The 22,076-nt window shown below is 40.3% G+C and overlaps 1 protein-coding gene across 2 annotated transcripts in view; it reads left to right on the top strand.

Annotated features, from left to right (window-relative positions):
* Window positions 1–9,872: 9,872 nt before the first annotated feature.
* ankrd6b (ankyrin repeat domain 6b) overlaps window positions 9,873–22,076 on the top strand; it is a 94,620-nt gene continuing 82,416 nt past the window's right edge. For both annotated transcript variants that reach the window (XM_079643063.1, XM_079643061.1), the window contains exon 1: window positions 9,873–10,154. The gene's annotated coding sequence lies outside the window, so the exon portion shown is untranslated. The remainder of the gene's footprint in view (window positions 10,155–22,076) is intronic.

Genomic DNA, 22,076 nt, shown 5'->3' with positions numbered 1-22,076 from the left:
CGTAAGTGATGTCACAATTGTTTTCCTCCACTAAGAGATAGCTAAGATCAGCACCATATAGATATAATCTATCTATATGGCGCTGGCTAAGATAAGATAACTTTAACAAGATGCCTGTGTGCTTAGTATCAGGTTGTTATCATACCAGCAATGGGTCTTGCTCGTTCTTACGCTTCCCATCTGATGAGAGGACCAGGAGTGGCTGGATCAAGTTAGCTACCTAGCTAGTAGCTAGCACGTTAGTTAGCATTACAGCCTTGTCATTTTTATTAGCCTTAATATGAAGTCACATTAAGTAACCCAAAATGTTAAACAGTAAGAGTATTTCGTGAACCCTTTGAAGAGTACTGTCACAGGTGTGATCATTCTATAATACACAATTTAAGCCCGGGGGAGAAATGCTACCCCAGCTAGCATCGGTGATCGCCGATCTTTTCTACTTCATGCTATCTGCACAAATGGTTGACATTAAACATGAAAAAGACCAGGCATTTCAGAGAGAATCAAAGGAAGGCAGGCCGTACCCCCACTTATTTGGAGCATGATCTTTTTTTTAATAGTCTAATACATATAAAATCATTGCCAGTATTATCAGTTGCAAGTCTGTATTTGTTGTAATAATGACAAGAACATAATGGAAATATGCAAAGGAATACTCTTTGGAAACAGCCTAAATCTCTGGAATGCGGCATGACAAAATGAGTGTGTGTTCTCTATACTGGGCCTGTGTAAAGTGTTACTATTTGAAAAGCACTAGTAGGACTGCTTGAGAGCAAAGGTAATGTTTTCCTTGTTATAATTGATATTAAGGTAACTCACATGTGATATTTGTATAATCCAACTATAAACAACTATATCTTAAAAGATGCCAAGAGTATGTGAAAACGAAATGTGCTTTAACCACTGATGGGGGAAGGTAGGAGAAATTCTGTGCAAGGAATGCAAGACGAACGGACACCAGATGTGTTTGTCTTGTCTCAAAACTAAGGGACTCTTGTTTTCCGGGTCTCTTGGCTGGCTCGCGCTGATTGGGTACGACAGGCCATGTGTTTGTCTCTACCAATGGACGACCCCTCTGGGGGAAGCATCCACACACCTCCCCCTGTGTTTTTACTATGAAAGCCTGTGTTTTCTCTAAGTTCTCTCTCCCTTCCTCCGGCTCCCAAGATGGTAAGTCCTTCCAGCTGGAGGAACCTGAGCCCGAAGTACTCTGCATTTTGAAGCTGCTGTTGCAGAGTGCTTCATGATTGATGTTGTATTGTATATTTTACCATTAAAAGCAAATATTATTGTTTAACCCTTATCCTGGTTGCTTTGAATTCTTCCTCTGTTAATCTGACCCATTCATAAAGGAACACGCGGAGCAGAGGTTCTGCTCCAACAATACTCTTGGATAGACTGCAAAGCTGGAAAACTGGGCTGTAAAGTTTGTTCATCCATTTCGGATTTATCAGTCTTCAAAACGCAAGGTGTCTGTGTGTGTGTGTGTGTGTGTGTGTGTGTGTGTGTGTGTGTGTGTGTGTGTGTGTGTGTGTGTGTGTGTGTGTGTGTGTGTGTGTGTGTGTGTGTGTGTGTGTGTGTGTGTGTGTGTGTGTGTGTGTGTGTGTGTGTGTGTGTGTGTGTGTGTCTGTGTGTGTGTGTGTGTGTGTGTGTGTGTGTGTGTGTGTGTGTGTGTGTGTGTGTGAGTGTGTGAAACAGTGGCGTTTTCCCCTGGAGGCCAAGGGAAGCCAGGCTTCCCCTGTTTTTTCGGATTGTAGTTATAATTTTAATAAATAAATAAAAACACTTTGTTTGGTTTCGGAAATTCTTTGTTGTGTGTTGCTGCCGGCCCGTCTCTCCCCCATTCTCATTGAGTATTTTAGAAAGAGTGAAACAGCGCCCCTCTAGATGTTATGGTGAAACAGTAGATTGCACTCTCGGTTGCGAGAGGAGGCCAGCCGAAATTGGCTTCCCTTGGTGAAAAAAAATGGAGGGATTTACCAATCAGATGAGGCTCACGTCATGCCCCTGCCAACCTGTGATTGGTCAGGGCCATGCCAAGGGAAGCCAGCGGCGGCCGGCTTCCCTTGCCTCACAATCCAATCAAATCACATCGATTTAGTGGCGCAGTGACGCGTCATAAAACCCGGAAGTAAGCTGCGCACGGTTTCCCTCATGGATTTATATGACAAATCGACAAAAAAAGCAATGGGATTTCTCCATAGGAATTTGGAAAAATAGCTCGAAATAAGGTCAGTGGAAAACGAACCTGTTAGATAAATGCATGTTTTGTTCAGTCGGATAATATCCACATGTCTACCCTACTTTTATAATTTTCGAATCATAAATAAAATTGATAGAAGATAGATAGCGTCACTGCACCACTCTCACCGCCGTTAGAAAGTAGCAAACAACTGAAGCAAGTGCAATTATTGAGGGTTGAGATTTGGAGTATTTAATCAAAAAATAATTGTACTAAACTTCTGCTGCAGCAGCAACAACAAATACAATGTGATGACAGGCCAATGCCCAAACTGGAGCTGTGTACAACGAGGAAAAAAGGCGCTAATCGGACGTAAAACGTTAAAGGTCTCCTGATTTAGTTTGTGAATGAATGCTTATTAGAGTTTCGGCTGGAGAGTGCGTGCGGTCTATGGTGCGGACCCGTCGGTCACAGGCGTGTTTAAGTCTTGCATCTGTATGATACAAATGTGTGTAAAATGATACCGGGTGCTGTAATCACTCATCTGGTTACGTTATTATATTGACCACCACACCCCCCCACCCCCACCCCAAAAGAAAGGACGTGTTATTGGCTTCCCCTAATTTTTTCCCCACGCCACGCTACTGGTGTGAAAAGCATTGCAAGCGCTGTCTGCTTATTTGCAATGTAGGCTAAGCCTAATCAGAATAATTTCAAGTCCAGATTCAATGTTGTTTGCATAAGTAGGCTATATTTTTCGTTTCGTTTATTTAATAAGTTAACTTCAGGAAAACTTTGGGAATTTTGTTTGTTTGTTATGAGTTTTAAATAGATTTTGAAAGTGGAGATAAAGAGAGAGAGAGAAGCAGCGCTGTCTGCTTAGTTGCAATACTGTAGCTTATGCAATTTAGACCTATACAGTATATTGTTTATGTAACTTATGTGCCAGTGTGTCCATGGTTTTGAGTCTGTGTGTGTGTTGAGTGCAACGCCGTCTGGTTTTTGCAGTACAGTAACTAAAGTAGGACTAAGCATACCAGTAGTTTCTGTGGACTTGTCTGCCCGTTTTGTGAGTTCACTGCGCGGATGCGCACTTGTGTGACATTATTTGGGATGACCTAATTAAAATAGCGTCCCCCCAGTAAAAAAAAAAACACTACACCACTGGTTTCACACAAACAAATGTGTTACTTCACAGTTTAACGACACACTTCTTTTTTTTTGACTTGCAAGATTATCTTTTTAAATTGACAAACATCATATGTGTAATTCGTGGCACAATTCAAACGGGATAGAAAGATAATCTTTCTCTCTCCATTGACTTCAATACATAATTTTTTCGAAATAAGGTCCCATGGAGCTCCCCCGGAAGGGGAGGGACTTCGCCGTCTTGCTAGTGCGTTGCATGATGGTTAGTCATTTTGTCCGACTTGCTCTGGAGGCTCGCCTACATGAGGCGTTGAAATCTTGCGGGACAAAGACGTCCGCAGACTTGAGAGCGAGGCGTGGCGAGGCGGCTTAGTTCCTCTCCACGGGCTGCGGTAGCGAAATGCTTGATGGGAAACGACTCGCTGGAATCTCGTTGGTGGTTTTTACCACGTGCTGGTGATGAAACTCTCCAATTGGCTCGGCAAAAGTTTGTTGTTGTTTTGTGTCAGTTTTACGTCGCCCCTTCCATTACATTTTTCATCATTGTTCCACAATGTTTATCATCATGAAATTAATATCCATATATTTTATACTATACTTGCACTGCTTGCCGTTTTCATACTTTATATATCTTAGCATATTCATACACACTGTTCATACTGCTCACAGGCTGCTGTGTATATCTAGTGTATTCATTCCCCTCACTGGTTATTCATCATTCAATTCATTCTATATTTTATTCTGTAGATTGTGTACATTACTTTTCACTTTACTGCTTGTTGCACTCCTGGTTGGAAGCTAAACTGCATTTCGTTGTCTCAGTACCTGTAATATATGCAATAACAATAAAGTTGAATCTAATCTTGAGCAGGAACAAATGTATTTACTGTACTTAGTACATATCTGACATTAACGATTAAACACATGTGTGCATTCTTTATAAATGCAAACCGAATCAAGCCGACTCCGGAGGTGGCGGTATGCATCTTAAAGTTGTTTAATCCGCCAAAAAACCGAGAGAAGAAGAAGAAGAAGGCAAAGAAGAAGAAGAAGAAGAAGAAGAAGCCGACTCGGAGCTGTCCAACTTCAGGCAAGCTTTTTGAGACCTCCCCCGGCTGCGATCGGCTATTCTCGTCTACTTTCGAGGCGAGCCGCAACGCGTCTCAAACAAGCCTAGTTTCTCTCCATGGGCTGCGGAAGCGAAATGCTTGATGGGAAACTACCCGGTATCTTTTGTGTCAGTTTTACGTCGCCACTTCCATTCACATTTTTCATCATTGTTCCACAATGTTTATCATCATGAAATTAATATCTATATATTTTATACTATACAGTGGCGGCCGGCCCATAGGGGCGCTAGGGGTGCTGCCCCACCTCTTCCCACATTACAAATAAAAAAAAAATATATATTTTTTTCATTTAAATTTTTAATGAACAAGGTAAATATTATATAATTGGTATCAGTAAAATGCATAATCTACAATAAAATATCGTTTAAAATGGTGTTACGATGTCTAAAGTTACTGATAAGTCACATGTTTCCTGCCTGGCCTTGCCCGTGTATCATTACCCTCTCTCGTCTGGGCGCTAAGAGAAGAGCCCTCAACTAGTGCAGCAGCAGCCACTAGCAGCTGAATGTTGCTATCTGTAAACTATGGCTCCGAAACATAATTTCAGCCAATCAGCGTCGTCAAATCTGATGATCACCGGGCGCCAATGTCAGCGCCCGGTGCAGGGTTATGGCTAGAAAGGATCCGTCTTGTGTAAAACTCTCGCGAGAGTTTGCGAGTCAGGTGGCTGAATGTTTACGTTTTACAGGCAGCCTTTCAGTTACGATCGTTAACATCAGTGGGCCACAGCAAATGATGGTGAGAAGCTAAACTATCTATTAATTATGTCAATTACAGGGAGTGTGATTGTAACTGTGTGTGTGACTAGCTGGATGCAAAGAGGTAAACACTGTCTTTTGTTTCCCATGCTTGCTCTTCAAACAGCCGGGGACAGATACTATGTGCCCGTGCTAAATAAACACACACACACACACACACACACACACACACACACACACACACACACACACACACACACACACACACACACACACACATATTATTGTAGTTGAGTTTTGACAGCATCCGTCAAACTAGATGTTTTGCCTTAATGGTCTGTTTTCTAATATTTCTGTGTTTCTGAACAACGTCTGTGTCTGCATATAATGTTCGTATTTAGTCTCTTCAGGGTTCCCGCGGGGTCTTAAAAAGTCTTACATTTGATAATCTGAATGTAAGGCCTTAAAAAGGTCTTAAATATGACCAAAAAAATAAGAAAGGTCTTAAATATGATTTAGAAGGTCTTCAAAATGATCGGATTTGAAAGGTACTTCTGTGTTGCGACAGCGTCTAAATGTGTTTTGGGGAAAATGTCCGGGCTGCAAAGTAACTAGTACGGTAATAGCCTTTCAGTTCCCTCCAACAATTTGTATTGAATTAAATCAACATGGAACCAGTAATCACTAACTTTGTTTCCCCCGGCACCTTATTGGAGAACACCCAGCTAGTAACTTAGCAACCAAGCTTCAGCTTGCGGCAGTCAGAAACTAATGTATCTTCGAATCTACTTACAAATTAATATGGGGAAGTGTCAGTTCAACCGTATTTGATTGGAAAACATCTAATTTAGTGCTTGGTTGAAACCAGTGGAGGGGAACGTGTTTGAAGCCCGCCGCACCATTTGCAAAATAAATAAGCGTTTGTTTTGCTAATGTAGCATTAGCTAGTGGAGCGTTAGCTAGTGCAGGGTTATGGCTAGAAAGGATCCGCCTAATGTTAATATGACATCACGTTCTCGTTCTAACTCTCGTTGTAATCGGAGCGGCTCGGTTGTAATCGGAGCGGCTCGGAAGCGCAGTCACGTGGCTGAATGTTTACGTTTGGGATGGCGAGAAACTAAACTATATTAGGTATGTAAATACTTGTTAGCGGTCTTGCTGTTGAAAGAAGAATGACAACACTGTAGATCAGCAACACTATGGTTTATTTTGTATTCACAGGCAAGTCAACGTTGTTGCAGTAAAAGTCCCAAGATAGCTCCTGGTGCAATAAAATGTATGTTGCATGTTACTGCTGTAGATGTGTTTACCTCTTTTATATCCCGTTGGGTAGTTTAATCTGCAGCAATGCATCATATTCTATAATATCATCATATATGTGTAGCTTTGTCTCTGTCGTATCTTTCAAAAGTAAAGTGAAACAGCTGTTTTCAGCTTTGTGATGATGCATTTTCCAGCTGATCCAAGAGGCTTTTTAAACACCTTACTTGGCTTAAGAGGGAGGGGAATTTTCTCAACACATAAAGGAACACTTTATCCTTCAGTTTATCACAAACATTACATCAACACATTTGGAGATCCTAATTTTAATCCAGTCTGTAATTTGATATTAAGGTTTTAATAATGAAATGAGGTCATGAATCGAGTTCAAGGTTAAGATCATCTTTATTATCTTATGTACAAAAATTAACATACAACATTAATATAACAGTAACGAATAAAACAAAATAACATTATGCAACTCTGATCTTCTTGCTGATACTTTTCAAAGTTACTTTTACATTTGCTCTACTTCTCCTGCTACTGTTTGCTCTGCTTTCAACTTCTCTTTCAACTCTGCTCTTTACTCTGCTTTCCCTGTTTCCTCTGTTCTCCTCTCCTCATCTTCTCCTCAGACTATCCTCCTTTTGCTGTATCCTCTCCTCTCCTGTTCTCCTCTCCTCATACTCTCCTCCTTTTGCTGTCTCCTCTCCTCTGTTCTCCTCATCTCCTCTCCTCCTCAGACTCTCCTCCTTTTGCTGTTAGATATTTAGACTGTAATGACAGCTTATGATATACTTTTTATAACTACATCAATCACATGCAATGGATTAAAAACGTTGTTTTACTTACCACCTCTTTACCGCTCCATTCATCTCCAAGCTTCCAACATTCACCTGGCGGTGGTGCCTTGGATGAAAACAACTTTTTATATGATACAATACAACAACAATAGTTAACACCTATCCACAGCAATAAGCACAATGAGAAGACTAATGGTCTCTTTTATACCAATTTCTATTGGAGTGAAATGAACTGTGCCATGTCACATAGGATTGGAATGGATGATTGGCTGTGTTTTGTGAATATAGAGGAGATGGCAAAAGTAAATATACTTTGTTCTTACCTAAAGCATCTATCCTCCTCTTCGTACCCCTGCCTGCTCCTCCCGCATTAGACTCTGGGGACTTAGCTTTTAAAATCTTGTTCAAGCTGTCCACTCTGTAGTTGGATCTCATTACCTCAGCTTTATGACCCACCCGGCCTGAAAAAGGGTGTCTACGATGGCTGGTACTGAGAGGTGTTATGGTCCTCTTCTGCCTCTTCTCTCTTCTGCGTGAAGGTGAGAGGAAGACTACTGTCATGTGGGGTGTGTTGCTTTACGTCCTCCAAAAGATCATTTAGTCTTGATATCACTGTACACATGAACGTCTCATCCTGTAAGTGGTATGTGTGCTCAGTAATTTCCCGCAATAAGGTCCCACACTGCTGTCGTTTCCTATCTCTTGAGGACTTTGAGTGGTTACCACTGCTCTGATTACAACGAGAGTTAGAACGACATCTCTTCTCGATCTTCCCGCGATCTTCCCGCGTCCCGCCCACCCCGACCCTTTCCGATTACAGCCGAGCCGCTCCGATTACAACGAGAGTTAGAACGAGAACGTGACGTCATATTTACATTAGACGGATCCTTTCTAGCCATAACCCTAGTGCAGCAGCTCCCGCAACAACATCGGGGGACCTCCGGGCGACGTTTGGGTCTACGTCAACCCTAAAAGCGGAGATGCTGTAGACGCTAAATACTGTAGCTAAACACCAATCATACAACAGCAACGATGAAATAGTGTAGCCAATTTAATTTAAGGGGTAATTTCTCAAAATGTTCCCCGTGTGGTTTATTCACCATTACAATAGCCCCACCTAAAATAATTTCCACCAGCCGCCACTGATACTATACTTGCACTGCTTACCGTTTTCATACTTTATATATCGTAACATATTCATACACACTGTTCATACTCAGGCCCGGTTCTACGGGGGTGCATAAGGGTGCATTGCACCCTCAGTTGAGTCGTTATACACCCTCATTTGAATTAAAAGTTAAAAAAAAATAAAAAAGTTAAAAAAAATAAAAATAATAAAAAGTGAAAAATATTACATATATAATAACAATAATAATAATAGTAGTAATAATAATAATAATAATAATAATAATAAGAATATAGTTGAAATAAAATAAATTTTAATTGTGGTTAAATAACATTGTCCGCTGCATTTATTTGTTCAATTTAAACGGTAAGTAACGTTATTATGTCAGGTGCGCGTGACCTGTGCCCCTGCGCATTCATCGTCTCCAAGGTGCTTACACAGCAGTCAGTGGTGGACATCAGAAAATGGTTAAAACAACCAGCCTTATCGCCAGCAGTAACACTGCATCTACTGCAGGTAATAACAGTTCAGATCATGGGGACATGACGTTACCCACGGCCACTGTCGTGGACACTAACGTCCTCCCGCCCGACTCGCCGGCTTTGCCCGCCTCACCCACGGAGGCGGAGCAGCCGCAGCCGTCTTCGTTGCCCCAAACACCGCCACCCCTCGGCGGCCCGCAAGTGCCAGAGGACCTCGGCAAAACAGAGCCTGCAAGTATATTTTAAAAAGTACCCAACTCGCCTGTACAGTGGGGCAAGGCGCTCATTTTGCAGCTCATGTTTTCAAAACAGAGATTGGCTAGAATATTCATGTAAAAAAGATGCCATCTTCTTCTATGCATGTAGACATTTCGGTCTTGAAAGGGGAGTGATTTGTATAATATCCATAAAGAAATAGTAAATCTGCTTACAGTTCTGTTTCATATGGGTGTTGAGATGTATCCATAGATCTCTTCATTTAGCTCTCAAAGTGCACCAGATGGATGTTTTTAACTTAAATATATATTATTTTTTTTCCCGGGGGAGCATACCCCCGGACCTCCCTAGAGGAGGTGAGGACCCCCTAGAGGGTGTTAGGTCCACAGTGTTTCCATGCTTATTTATACAATATGTTTGCTTATGCTAACATCATAAGACAACATTTGGTTCTGTGTTGTGTGTAGTGAGAACGCGCTAGAGTGAGGGGGGCCCCCAAGCCAAATCTCGCTTAGGGCCCCCAAAAGTCTAGGGCAGGCCCTGGTATTCCTACACTCTGGTACTTCTACGTTTACTCAAGTACAAGATCTGAGTATTTCTACTTTTACTCAACACGGTCTGGGTAATTTTCCCGCCTCTGCTCCGAACCCTGCTTGTTTCACCCATAGACTGTACACTTAACAGGTTTCATCTGTCTAATGGCTGGCAAAGTAGACCGCTGGAGAATGAGGCAAAGAGTAACTCGGTATGCGGCCAAGGGTCAAAGGGAGGGGGCGGGGACGGGGACGGGGAGCCTGTCATTTTGGACCGGAACCTATGACCGGAACTCATTGGATCTGACGAGAAGGTTTAACTGGAGCTGGGTTGTGTCTTCTTCCTCGGTGTGTTGACCGTACTGACGGAGTCTGTCGGCGGGTCTGTTCTCATGCTAATGACCCAGAGGGAGGCGGCGGCGGGGAGAGGCGACAGGAGCTCGGTGTGTTCACTCCTATGAGAATCACACCTCATACACTCCGCAGTTACCTCTCTAGCAGCGTGCACTTCACGGGATTGTCGGACTATTTAACACCGTAACAGGAAGACACTCGCAGGAAAATGTATCTTCGAGGTTAGTAGTCTCTTTTTTATTGCATTATTTGTGTATAATCTCTTTAATATCAGCGTTTACATGGCTTGTTTTGCACTAAGTTCACCATATGTGACGGGCTCTGCGTTGGGACTCTGCTGACTTGAATTACGTTCCGTCTCCGAGAGAAATCTCTGTATTATTCAAATGATGTTGGCTAGTTAGCTACTATTTTAGCCTGTTTGTAACTTCTAGCTTTATGTTAGCCCGTTGTGGTTACGTAGTTGTGTGTTGCAACTGTATAGGCTACCACTGGTTCTATTCAGAGGTGGTAGAAGTACTCAGATCTTAAAAAAGTAGAAGTACCAGATTGAATACTCTGTTACAAGTAAAAGTCCGGCATTCAAAACATTACTCAAGTAAAAGTACAAAAGTATTTGCATCAAAATATATTTAAAGTACCAAAAGTAAAACTAGTAATTGTACATATTGGTCCATTTCAGGATAATATATATGATATGTTTTATAATGATTGATCATGAAAGTGTTCTCAAAGCTGGTAAAGGTGCAGCTAGTTTGAATGACTTTGTATACTGCAGGGTATTTTGTGAATTCTCCAGGTGGAACTAAAGTCTGATTTAAGACTTGATTATATTTCACATAATTCATCCAAATCTGTAGAGTAACTAACGGTATTAAATACATGTAGTTGAGTAAAAGTACACCATTTACCTCTGAACTGTAGTGGGGTAAAAAATGGAAATACTCAACTACTGCCTGTATTATGATCACTTGTTAGCCTAGCTGGGAATTACATGGTGAGTTCACAGTGACTTTATTGTACTTAAAGTATTGCTTTCAAACATAGGGTATATCTCCATGACAAGGTTAAAATCCCAGTTATCCCCATTGGGTTTGTCATGTTTAAACAGACGTTTGTATATTCTTTTTTTAAATGTATTTGTTGAATATTTTGTTAAGATTTAATATGAAATGCCTCCCTTAGACATCCCAAACTACTGTATTTGTGTGCTGCTGACTGATGAATGAACTCGCTAAGATGTCCTTACTGTTCTCATTATAGTTATACAGGTCCCCAACAGGGAGTTAGTGATGTTACAGCAAAAATATTCTTAAAAATGAAGGCATATCACTATTTTAGGAGCTTTGGTCTGGACTTAGATGAAATATGTCTGAATACTCTGAAAACAAGAATATTTTAAGTAATTATAAACATAATTGGGACACTGGGTGCATAATAATCACAGCTCTTTCAAATTAGACAACAGACCCTGAAGAAATACCATAAAATGTGAAAAAAGCAGGCTTTGGTGAAATCTTCTCTGCAGCAAGGAATTAGCCTGAGGCTTAAGCTAAATATTTAAGTCTATAAGGTTCACATGGAGGCTATTTAACAGTTCAAGATATGAGCTTATTGGGAAAGGCAGCTCAGTAATGTGTTACAATGATAATACTCCAGCCATCCACACCCAGAGGGCACAGTGGCTGTTGTGAGCTACAGCAGTATCTGTCTTGATGAAACGCATACTTATTTTAATTGGATTATGTTTACGAGGCGTCAGTGTCTTAACTCCTCCGGGTACGATTTTATGTGATAATAACATCATCAGTGACCTTACTATGGCAACAATAAATGATGGCGTTATGGTCCTGGTGTAAAAAAGCTATTGAATACACGTGAGATCAAGTTACACTGATGATTCATTCATTTGTCCCGGATTCACTCCACTTTGCTGTTTGGGAAAAAGCCTCTGCGTCACACTCAGTGGTGTAAAGTAACTAAGTAGATTTACTCAAGTGCTTTACTTGAGATACATTTTGAAGTACTTGTACTTGACTTGACTGTTTCAATTGTTGTCTACTTTGTTCTTCTACCGCACTACAGTTCAGAGGTAAATGGTGTACTTTTACTCCACTACATGTATTTAATCCCTTTAGTTACTTCACAGATGTGGATGAATGATGTGAAATATAATCAAGTGTTAAATCAGACTTTAGTTCCACCTGGAGTAAATTCACAAGCTACCCAGCAGTATACGAAGTCCTTCAAACTAGCTGCACCTTTACCAGCTTTGAGAACACTTTCATGATTAATCATTATAAAACATATCATATATATTATTCTGAAATGGACCAATATGCACAATGACTACTTTTACTTTTAAGTATATTTTGATGCTAATACTTGTGTACTTTTAGTGATGTAACATTTTGAGTGCAGGACTTTACTTGTAACAGAGTATTCCTACACTCTGCTACTTCTATTTTTACTTAAGTACAGTACAAGATCGGATTACTTTTCCCACCTCTGCATCACACTTTCTAATTTGTGACTTTCATGAAAACAAAAAGTGAGACTCTCAATAAACAGAGACCATTATACGCATCTTTATTTTCATAAAAACCTTCAAAAGATCTGCACACCCAATTGTATATGGAAGCTCTTCCTCCATACAGCGTATGTATTCTTGCTGTGTGAAGCTGTTGGAGCATACTCCAACAGCTTCACACAGCAAAAAAACCCATACCCGTCTGTCCAACTGCTGCCTCCCCCAGAGAGATGATTAGCATGGCACAGTGTGGACGAGGTCAGAGGTCACCAGGTGTATAATGGGAACATAATGAGCCCTAATGTGTGGCAGGGCAAGGGTGGGGGGGGGGGGGGGGGGTTGATTGGGGGTGAAGAAACTAGACACTGTATCAGAGCTGATTATTAGATTTGTATGTCAGATGGTGAGATGATGATGCCTAGTGTGAGCTTGTGTTGTAAAGATGCTGTGATCTGCTAATCCCCATAATGTTTTGTGAGTGAAAATCAATATTGTAAAAAAGTACTTTGGTGGTACCTTTGACCATTATGATATGAAATCTATGATATTAATGCTGCCTAAAAGGCTTATAACTTTGGAATACGATTTACAAGTTAGAATTGTAGCTTTTAAGAATTAGAGGCTGGATTTGCACACTGTCGTAGCACGGCTTCTTAGTGAATCAGAATCAACTTTATTGCCAGGTACATTTACACATACAAGGAATTTGCTTTAGTGTGTGGCAGTGTGAACAAAACAATGAAAAGTAGTTGTAAGTGTAGGTAAAACATATAACGATAATACAAATAAAGTATTTTTAAGACACTATTTAGTATTAAAAAAAGAATACAGACAAGTATTTATACCTAATTTAAATATACAAAAGAACAAACAAACTTAATACAATGAATATATGCCAATTGTGTGCATAAATGTTCAATATATATATTCAGAGAGCTGAACATGGCTCGCAGTATTACAAAAACATGTTGTTCACATGATGTGATTTATGTTATGCATCATGTTTGTTGGGTGGATACAAGTGATTCACTGAAGGTGCAAGTGAATAGCTCTGTGGCATAACAAAATTAGCTTTCTTTAGACTTTTGCCTTGCAGGGGCTCTACATCCCACTTTACCCTTTATTGGAAGCTTGAAACAATGAACTCTACGGCCATGCACAGCCCTTCATATTTCTCACACACTGCATCTGCTGCCAAGTTGTCGCAGGGCACAGGATTTAACAAGTGGGGGACATATTGGTGTACAGGCTCAAAGGGACAAAAGGCTAGTGCAGCAGGATAGAGCCTGTACTCTATGTGTGGGTGTGTTTTGTTCTGGGGGGTAGAGGTGGGGGGGATGCTCGGCCCCACAGCTGACACTCAGCTCTCTCCAGCTGGAGATGAGGCACCATGCTATACCTCCTCCTGTTCTTATTGTTGTATGTATGTGCATGTTAATGCCTTATTACGTATGTGGGGAAAAAACATAGACAAACACCATCAATAATGTATGTCTGTATGTCCATTATAGTATCTCTCACACTGCATTGTATATGTACAATCAACAGTTGGTGCGGACACACGAACTTTACATAAAACAGACATACAGGGCGGGAAAGGCTGTAATCATACTATCAGTTTCTATTGAGGATCAGGAACCCCGCCCTTCCCCCAATGGGTCGAAGACACATTTCACATGTTGCAGGGTTATAACCAGAAAAGGACAGAAAAGAACAAATCTGTAACACAAAAGTGCCACCCTTTTAGTTTATTTGTATAAAAAGCTTTGTGTATGTACTATAATATTACCTCTTTAGACCTTCAAGCCAGAAAATGTAAGAATCAGTTTCTTTATAACAGATTTATTTTAGGAGGTCGCGAACCAATAAGGTTGGGAATAACTGCTCGTAACAAAATGGGTTTGGAGGTACCTTATATGTAAATATGAATCCTTAATGCACAGGAAGCCTTGAGCCCAACAGAGCTGTTTTTAAAAAAACAACTGATTACTTAGATTATTTGATCCAAGAAAAATAATTATCTTCAACTATACATTTAATCAATTAATTGTTAAATGATTATTTTATTGCAAAAATCAGCCCTATCAATTAGGGAGGGATCCAACTTTTCTCTGTTTATCATATTAAAGTGAGTCTTTTTTGGACAATTTAAGAACCAACAAGTCAATGATTGTGTGCAATATTATACTTTTTTTAAATGAACATTATGCAGGACGTAACAGTGTTGTAGTACTTTATGTTTACCTCAGACAGCTTGGGTATTAGTCTATTAGTATTTTTTTCAACCTGTTGTGTTACCAACATTACTGTTAGTAATCATTCCCATCAATATATTATTAGGAATGAGGCCAAATCTGCAAAAGTAAAAGCCAAATTGGCATAATCTAATACTTCAACAAAGTACAGGGGCCATGTGAATTGTTCACTTAATGGCCACATGTGGTTATGGGTGGTGTCGTGGTAATGCATTTGCTAGCCCACGGTGTGTGGTGAACTCATTGTAAGGTCCACTAAAAGGGTGGAGGCATCTCTCTGAGGAGGACAAGGGGCATTTTCTGCTCTGTGCTCCCGGACAATGAAGCCGGCCCAGGAGGTGATTATGGCTGCAGACGGGTGAGGGTCTTCCAACTCAGGCATTGGGGAGGGTCTTCTTCTTTGTTGTGCTGCGCAGCTGCATCCTGTAATCCTGTCTCAACCCATGCTTATTCAGGGTTCCCGCGGGGTCTTAAAAAGTCTTACATTTGATAATCAGAATTTAAGGCCTTAAAAAGTCTTAAATATGATCAAAAAAATAAGAAAGGTCTTAAATATGGTTTAGAAGGTCTTAAAATCGGATTTGAAAGGTACTTCTGTGTTTCGATCGCGTCTAAATGTGTTTTGGGGGAAAGGTCCGGGCTGCAAAGTAACCAGTAGGGTAATAGCCTTTCAGTTCCCCCCAACAATTTGTAAAATAAATCAACATGGAACCAGTCAGTAACTTTGTTTCCCCCGGCCCCTTATTGGAGAAACCTAGCTAGTAACCTAGCAACCAACCAAGCTTCAGCTAGCGGTGTTACCGAATAAGATGTGGGCCGAACAACTGGTGATATTCTATAACGGTATAGGCAGATGTATCAGGGGCGTGGCCTTTGTCGAATAACCAGGAAATACACATTTCGATCGCTTCTTCTGTCGTTTACATAAATCTTTTGGTATATTTGGCTCCATAGGAACACTTTGATGCACATTCAGTACCAGTGTGTGAGGTTGTGGTTGCGATGCCGATATGCGGACGCGTACAGCGAGGACTACAAAAAGACACATGACACAAGCTTGAATAAATAATTTAAACCATTTATTTTTGCCAGACTTATTACTGAATATCATTCTTAATGTGATACCAAGTCCATCTGAGACCTGTGTATACCTTCGGACAGCCTACAAGTGAAGCACACATTGTTTACTCACAGTTTGAGAAGCGTAGAGAAGTCTTCCGCTGTGGAGCTGTGATCCGCCCAAGATAAACTGTGATACGACTTCTGTGGCTTGTTCTTGTTGTCAGTCTTATATTTGTATCATGTATCGTTATTAATATGATGTCAAGTTGATTTGAGACCCGTTTATACTTTCATACCGTCTGTTAGTGAAACATACAGTCTGTCTGAGCTGTGGTAAACAGTGATCCGCTCAGATTAAACTGTGATACGAGTTCTGTGGACAACCAGCGATCATGTTTAATATTAAAGACTACACACATGTATCCCTTATCAAAACGGTATTCTGCACTTTGCCGCACTTATCCAGATAAGATGTGACTGTTTACTTGGTTAAGTTTTGATACAGCGACACCGAATGACGAGGGTATCACATAGGCTACGTTGAGAACTAGAAACACATATATTCATACTTTTTCACACTGTTAACGTGTTTTCGTTTCTAACTTAACGTTTATGCGTTTATCCATGTGGTCTTTGTTCTCATGTGTTTTATCTATTTCTGTGTAACTTGGTAATATTAATATGAATTCCTTGTTATTGTTGTATTTCCACGACAGGTCATGATTATAGCCAGTGTTGGAATTACCCATTTGCTTTCAGGGGAGCCCTATATTTCAGTTCTTATCCTGCTACTAAATATGTCACATGCACGCTCTGTTGACTGGCGCAGCAGCACGGACTCGATCAATTGCTATAAAAACACTCTGCTGCTACTACTACAGACGGCATCACTACGCCGGCGGCTGTAGCCGTTGTTGAAGCCTCTTCACGCTCCGCATCGGCAGGCCTCTCCCTCGTTGTGGAGCTGTCAAACTCGACCCTAACGCCGCTTACAGCCGGCCAACTAAAAGCTCCCCCTGGCTCCCCCCCATTTCGAACAGTGATTATAGCTACTACATAACGAAACACATGGCCTGATTTGCATATGTGAACTTAAAGAGCAACTTGCAGGTTAGAGACACCAGTGAATAAATGTGTAGGAAAATGATGAATACACTAGATTTTCAAAAAAATATACAGAAATATACACTACAGTGACATCTGGCGTCGTTTTAGTAAGACATTTTTACTTCCGCATAAAAAAGCCTCCGCACGTGACCTCCCGCATGTGACATAAAATGGGGGAGAGCGGCCGGTCTAAGGTATGAATAAACATGGATCACAATGCTAGTTTTGACACAGAAGAGGTTGAAAATATATATTCGAATGTATATCATTATAGTTATGAGCCTGCTATGCGTCCAAGAGACCAGGAGCAGCCAAGGATTAGAAGAAATAACGGCCATCGGCGAGAAATGGAGCTTTGGTGTGAGGAGAACAGGGCAGCTGTCTTGGTGAGTGACCGGCGTTAGCCACAGTTAATGTTAGCTAACGTCAGTCACATCACAACATTGTAAAGTTACAGATGTAGCACTGAATTTCGGACTCCAGCTTACATCTTCCTGCCTACGACCTGCCAAAGACCAGTATAGAGGAATATTAAGCCCTCCCACTATTTTCCAAGAGGGCGTTCCCAGATTTTCAATTTCAGGTTTTAACCAGGAGATTGTGCTTCATTCACAAATACAGAAAGACACGTTTCATGGACTTTCAGTTGTGTTTTGAAGAGCATTTGAACACATCAATATTTTAGATCAACTAAAGTATATCTAATCTTGTAATTCAATAATATATAGTCTTTATATATTAAATAATCATAATGTAAATGTTTACATTACACTTCTTTATTTGTTATGCTCATACTTTAACCTTTACAATCGTTTGCTTTAATATGCAGTATATTTTTGTGTTTGCTTCCTCCTGCTCCCTTTCGGACACATACTGTATGATTTATTATTATTATTAATATGAAGATATTATTAAGATAAGATAAGATGTTACTTTTTTGATTGAACATTTTAGTTTAGAATGTGCTGTCCCACGGTAATTCAAAAGGCTCACAGGTCACATTCCGAACATTATTTAAAACAATAGGTGCTTTCACACCGTCTACAGTTTGATTTGTATAGAGGGAGCTCTGTCAGTTTTCGAATTACCCATTTGCTTTCGGGGAGCCCTATTTTTCAGATCACATCCTGCTACTAAATATGTCACACGCACGCTCTGTTGACTGGCGCAGCAGCGCGGATGCGATCAATTGCTATAAAAACACTCTTCTACTAATACAGACGGTGTCACTATGCCGGCGGATGTGGCCGTTGTTGAAGCCTCTTCAGGCTCCGCATCGGCAGGCCTCTCCCTCGGTGTGGAGCTGTCAAGCTCGACCCTAACGCCGCTTACAGCCGGCCAACTAAAAGTTGTTTTCCGTTCACGTTGTCATTTTTAGACTCCTTTGCTTCTTTGCTTGTGAATCCAAAAGCTGTGACGCTTGGCTGTTTTCGTTTTGCCATATTTTTTTATTACACAGCCAGAGTTAAAAAAATATCAATATGAACATTTCAAATACCGCGCCGGCATCACCGCCATAACCATAGCAACGTATGTAAGAATGCAGCGCCGCCACGTACAGATGGCAACACCCAGACATATTCACAAATATAAAACAAATATTCAGAAACTGTAATGAACAATAACTATTATTTATTTCAAGAACTGTTATTTACAGAAACGCAACATTTCCAATCTGTGTGACACAAATATGCACGATTGTTTTGGGCTCCTCCTATTTATCTCAAAGTCAGCCTTCAGGGGAGCTCCCTCCCTCTTCGGGGGAGCCAAGCTCCCCCTAGCTCCCCCCCATTTCGAACAGTGTCTGTGGCTGAATGGCCAGCGATTAGGTGCGGCGCATTTATCATAGGTGATCAGAGCTAACTGCCTGCCGTCAGATTTCATTTAAAAAACAGATCTGATTTTAAGACTATTTCTGCGCTCATAAAGAATGATAAGAATAAGAATAATGCGTATTGAACTGGTTTCATTCATTTGTGAGTTTATTTAACACTAGAACCGCCAATCGGGTCAATTTGTGTAATGTGTGTTGTGTGTGTGCAATGTAACTTTTTTTCAATAAAATATTAAAGTCTCCCAGTCCCTGACTTTTCCTGAAAGTGTGTTATGTAGCACCCTATGTTGTTAAAAATTGCATTCTAATAGCGGGATTTGACGGGTTTAGGTAGGTCTATACAAAAACCTCTGGCGGTTCTAGTCTGAAGGTAATTAGGTACAGTAGAAGCCTTTTTTTATCAGTAACGAATTTAGCAGTTGAACATAAAAGTCAACTAACTGAGGGTCACTTGCAATGACAGTGTTGTGTCTAACTGTAAGCTTGTCACTCAGAGTAACCTACCGTTAATTTAGCTGCTGGTGAAGAAAGATCAAGGGGGGAGGGGGGGAGAGAGCTGTGGTTGATGGGCCATTAGTTGTGTAAATACACAGCTGAGAGCTGCCGTTTCATTCAGACTGTTTAAAAAACTGTAACAACGGACTATTTTTCTTAGCGGATGCATGTCAATTTAAATCAATACATACAACTATTTTTTAAATCAATACATATAACTATTTTTTAAATCAATAAAAACATTTTCTAAATCCATAAAAGCATTTCAATTAATATTGGGAGTCATGTCGTTACTTTGTTGAGAATTTGGCCGTGTAATAAGCGGGATAATTTGCAGCGACTTGTTCCTTATGGGGAAAATAACACCCGTCATGTGTGTGTAGAGGTGTGTGTGTGGTTAAAACACTTTCATGAAGTGAAGGAATTTCCTTCTACAAAACAGCTGTGGGCAGCAGTGAGTGTCACGAACATGAATTCATAGATCAAGGCAGACTGGTGCCGTGTCCCTCACTCCTCAAATCCCAAGCATCCCCGAAAAGTGTATTATGTTGTTGCATCTCAGATGTTATGTTTCAGTTGTGCTCTGTCTATGTTCAGTGATGCAAACTTGTCACCTTTCGGCGAAATTCGCCATTTTGAATCCAAAATAAGTCGTTTGTGTGATTCATGTAGATCTGCAATACAAATATTTTTGGGGTATGGGGGCGGCTGGGACCCGGAGCAATCTGCGGCCGTGAGCTGTTATGTGCCATCATGACACGCATGGTGTTCTTTTTTTATATATTATAATGAAGTACGAGCTGTGTGCTCGAGTCTTCCTGCTTGTCGGCTCTGCTCATGGATGTATAATAAGGCTCTGCTGCTCCGAGATGATGGTCTAGCTTCAGCAGCTACATTACCTACGGGTGCGTTCGTTAATATTAACTGTGCGTCCGGAGTCACTGTGGCACAGACTGGACCGCTGGTGAACAGCTGTTAGAACGGGCCGTTCAGGTGTTCAGAGCAGAGCTCCCTGTCGGAGCGGCAGAGCGTGATGTGAACTGAAAAGTTTTTCTGTGGCAATATTATTTAAGGAATCGTTGAGCTAACGAGCTAGCATACATTGTCACTATTTGCTAACGTTAGCTTTAGCCTTCTATTTCTAATAGTTTTTTTCATAGGCTATAAACAGAGGTGGTATTGTACTTGAGTAAAAGTAGAAGTACTCAGATCTTGTACTTGAGTAAAAGTAGAAGTACTCAGGTCTTGTACTTGAGTAAAAGTAGAAGCACACAGATCTTGTACTAGAGTAAAAGTAGAAGTACTCAAATCTTGTACTTGAGTAAAAGTAGAAGCACACAGATCTTGTACGAGAGTAAAAGTAGAAGTACTCAAATCTTGTACTTGAGTAAAAGTAGAAGCACTCAGGTCTTGTACTTGAGTAAAAGTAGAAGCACACAGATCTTGTACTTGAGAAAAGTAGAAGCACACAGATCTTGTACTAGAGTCAAAGTAGAAGTACTCAGGTCTTGTACTTGAGTAAAAGTAGAAGTACTCAGATCTTGTACTTGAGTAAAAGTAATAGTCCCAGAGTGTAGGAATACTCTGTTACAGTAAAAGTCCTGCATTCAAAATGTTCCTCAAGTAAAAGTAGAAAAGTATTATCATCAAAATATAGTGAAAGTAGCGACAGTAAAAGTAGTCATTTTGCAGATTGGTCCATTTCAGAAAAATATATATATGTTTTATAATGATTGATCATGAAAGTGTTCTCAAAGCTGGTAAAGGTGCAGCTAGTTTGAATGACTTCGTATACTGCAGGGTAGCTTGTGGATTTACTCCAGGTGGAACTAAAGTCTGATTTAACACTTGATTATATTTCACTTAATTAATCCAGATCTGTGAAGTAACTAAAGGTATTAAATAAATGTAGTGGAGTCAAAGTACACCATGCACCTCTGAACTGTAGTGGAGTAGAAGAACAAAGTAGCAAAACTTTGAAATACTTAAATAAAGTACAAGTATCTCAAAATTGTGCCCAAGTATAGTACTTGTTGAGTTTATGAACTTAGTTACTTTACACCATGTGGCTATAACGATAAAAAGACTTAAGCCTTGCACAGAGGCACGAAAATACATTTTCAAAATGTTCAACAGTGCTGCCAAAATTATAAACTGACTGCTCCACAATTTAAAATAAATGCTTTTATATATTTCTATTAGATGCGACTCTTTGGCGTTTCTGTTATTATTAACACTGCTGCTTTAGTTGTTCTGACTGCTAAAATCCTCTGTCATTCCATGGGGTGGGGGAGCCGGGGGCTCGGATCCTTGTCACCTTTTTCATACCTGATGAGTTTGCATCCCTGTATGTTAAAAAGCCTCAGTCACCTTAATTCATGTAATAAAAACATCTCAGGTCAGTAACACTCAAAGCTAAATGTGCAATACCATGTTCAGCTATGTTACTATTTATAATGTTATTGTTGTTACATCAGAAGATGTACATATTGAAATGATTTCTTAACTTACAGTAGGCTATTTTTTACAATGTGTGTTGGAAGGATTTATTAAATTACAATGGATATTGTCATTGTTGAAGGCTTTTAGAGAAGGGTGAACTATAAGCCTGAATTACATAACATTTTATACCTAAAAACATAAAAGCCACAATAAATAAATCACAATTATTCTAGTTATTTTTACCTCCTGTATTGCTTTCAACCCACCAGCTTTTATGGTGTTGTTACGTCACTAATTGTAAGCTTGTCACATACAGTCTATGGTCACTCAGAGTAACCTACTGTTAATTTAGCTGCTGGAGAAGAAAGATCAGGGGGGGAGGGGGGAGAGAGCTGTGGTTGATGGGCCATTAGTTGTG

This window comes from Notothenia rossii (genome assembly GCF_949606895.1).
Source record: "Notothenia rossii genome assembly, chromosome: 8".
Lineage (NCBI taxonomy): Eukaryota > Metazoa > Chordata > Actinopteri > Perciformes > Nototheniidae > Notothenia > Notothenia rossii.
Note: the sequence above shows the minus strand (reverse complement) of the source record. Positions and strands in the feature narration are given on the sequence as shown.